The 2,863-nt window shown below is 41.6% G+C and overlaps 1 non-coding gene across 1 annotated transcript; it reads right to left on the bottom strand.

Moving 5' to 3' along the window:
- Positions 1-1,913: 1,913 nt before the first annotated feature.
- Positions 1,914-2,020, bottom strand: LOC130741514 (small nucleolar RNA R71). The gene has a single exon (XR_009020409.1). It is a non-coding gene; the product is annotated as a small nucleolar RNA R71 (small nucleolar RNA).
- Positions 2,021-2,863: the final 843 nt, after the last annotated feature.

The raw sequence follows: 2,863 nt of genomic DNA, 5'->3' as shown, positions 1-2,863 counted from the left end.
TCTTTATTTGTGTTTCTACTTTGTTTTGGTAATTTCATAGTTTTATAGGGACCTTTCTTGCATTTTAAGTAAGTTTAGGACTTGCATATCTTTTCTACTTGAATTGAGGGTCTTTTGTGCTAATAAACTCTTGGAAATCCTAGATATTTTCCTTACTTTGTTCCCAAGCAGCTAGGTCTGAAAACTGATGAAGAAAGAAGGTCAAAAGGCTTGGAAAATTGAAGGGAGGCTTAAAGGGGAGTTAAGAAGAAGGTCAAGAGGCTTCCTAGCATGTAGAGAGCGCTCAGGCGCTCGTGTTGAACGCCTGAGCGCCAATTGGATCGATGTTTACATGATGCTAGAAAGGAATTGGCGCCTGAGCGCTCCTGTTGAGCGCTTGAGTGCCAATTGCCTTCCAGAGAGCATGTTTTCAGCTTGGAATTGGCGCTCAGGCGTGCTTAATTGGCGCCTGAGCGCCCAGACTCGACCTGTTTGCCTATAAATAGGCTTTTTGTCATTTCTTTTGAACCTTTTGTCATTTTATCATATTTTCATAAGTTAGAAGAGAGGATTTGAGTTATGGAGCTTGAGGAGCTTTCTCTAAGCCCTATGTTTCAGGTTTCATCTTTTTCTTCTTGTATGGGTTTCATAGCCATGTTTGGCTAAACCCCTTTTGCTTTGGGTTCTTTGTAAGACTTATGATGTTTTAATCTTAATTCCTATTTCTATTCATGAATCCTCTGAGTAAACCCTTGAATCCCATATCCATGCTTTATGTTTCAAGTTAGAACATGTGCTAGCTTTATGCTTTTCTATAATAGAACGGAAGTTTGTTATAGATTAGGGACTTGTTGTGGGATTACCTCTTCTATACTTGCTACTAGGAATAGAGGAAGGGTTGGGGTTTGTTGGCCTGAATTGCATGCTTAATGCCTTTAGCAAATGTTTAGGTTATCAAGGAATTGTGCCTATCTTTTGGCTTGAGAGGATTGTCTATGCGAGGCATCAATAGATGATTGATTAGGCTAGAACATCAAGGAGAGACTCAGAGTTTTGTGGATAGAATAGGTTGATTAGAACTGAATTAGTCAAGCAAGAACCCAAGGCATTCTCACCATTGATTATCACACACTTTTCTTTGTTAGCTTTCTAATTAAGTATCACAACAATCAATCAACATTTAAAACTGAATTTTACTCGCTTTTTAACCTTGAACTTGACTCTTAAACTGAATTGCCACACAAATTCCCTGTGGTTCGATAATTTAAAACCCGGAGATATCTGTGCACTTGCAGATTGACCAACAAGTTTTTGGCGCCGTTGCCGGGGAATTGTTTGTGGATTTTGGTTTAAGTTTTTAGTTTCTGGTTTTATTTTTTGTTTTTATCTTTGTCTAGAATTGGTGCTACTAATCTTTCTTTGTTTTAGTGTCACACTTTCAGGTTGCTCTCGAGAGAGACACCGTCATGGGTGGCCATATGACGGAGGAGGAGATGCAAGCCCATATCGAGGCAAGAATTCAAGAGGGGATCACCCTCCGATTATGTGAACAAGAAGTTGAGAATGCCAACCGGTCTCTTCGGGAACTCACTTCGGCTACCATGAGTTATGACTATCCCGGGAGCATTGTTTTTCCCGAGGGAGTGGGAAGCTTTAAGTTGAGACCGGCATTCATCAACTTGGTGAGCCAAAACCAATATGGTGGAGGTACTTTGGAAGATCCACATGCTCACATGGAGAGGTTCATCCGGAATTGCAACACTTATCGGGTGAACAATGTTCCGGCGGATGCAATTCGGTTGAGCTTGTTTCCATTTTCTTTGAAGGACACCGCTGAGGAATGGCTGAATTCTCAACCTCAAGGGAGCTTCACTACTTGGGAAGACTTAGCGGAAAAGTTCACAACAAGGTTCTTCCCAAGAGCCCTTTTGAGGAAATTGAAAAAAGACATCATGAATTTTGTGCAACCCACTGAAGAAAATCTCTATGAAGCTTGGGAGCGCTTCAAGAAGCTCTTGAGGAAATGTCCTCAACACAATCTCACCCAAGCTGAATTGGTTGCAACATTTTATGATGGTCTACAATACTCTTGGAGGTTTGGCCTAGATGCGGCTTCAAATGGCGAGTTCGATGCTCTTCCCCCACGAGCGGGGTATGACTTGATAGAAAAGATGGCAGCGAGAGCCATGAACTCTGAAAATGATCGCCAAACCCGAAGGAGTAAGTTTGAAGTGGAAGCTTATGACAAGCTCTTGGCCTCCAACAAGCAACTCACCGAACAAGTGGCAGAGATTCGAATGCATATTAAGGAGACCAAGGCTGTTGGTGCAAGAATGACTTGTGTGGAGTGCAAGTCTTGTGGTGGACCTCATGTTAGTAACTTGTGTACTGTCAATGCTGAGAGCAATGAAGCCAAAGCTATAGCTCAAGGAAGCATAGTTCCATCCTCAAATCATGAACCTCTTGTCCAAACACAAGTTGTTGGAGAGGTGAATTGCAAGAGGAGTTTAGAGGAGCTATTGGAGAGTTGCATCAACCGCATGAACAACAACCATAAGAACCAAGAGGCGGCTATCAAGAACTTGGAGAACCAACTTGGCCAGCTAGCCAAGCAAATTGCCGAAAGGCCTCAAGGTAAATTTCCTTCCGATACTATCCCCAATCCCGAACAAGAAAATTCTGCTGTTGTTACCACTAGGAGTGGGAGAGTGTTACATGAGTTAAAAAAGAAAGTAGAGGGAGAAAAAAGTGAGAAGATAGTTGAGAAGGAAAGGAGTGTTCCTATTAAAACTAGATTGATGAATGATCCTATTCCTGAGCTTAGCAAAGTTCCATTTCCTAAAGCATTGGCTAAAAAGAATTTGGATAAAAAGTTTTCAAAATT

The sequence above is a fragment of the Lotus japonicus genome, chromosome 2, assembly GCF_012489685.1.
Source record: "Lotus japonicus ecotype B-129 chromosome 2, LjGifu_v1.2".
In the NCBI taxonomy this organism is placed as follows: Eukaryota; Viridiplantae; Streptophyta; class Magnoliopsida; order Fabales; family Fabaceae; genus Lotus; species Lotus japonicus.
The sequence above is the reverse complement of the archived record's forward strand: the minus strand, read 5'-3'. Positions and strand labels throughout refer to the sequence as shown.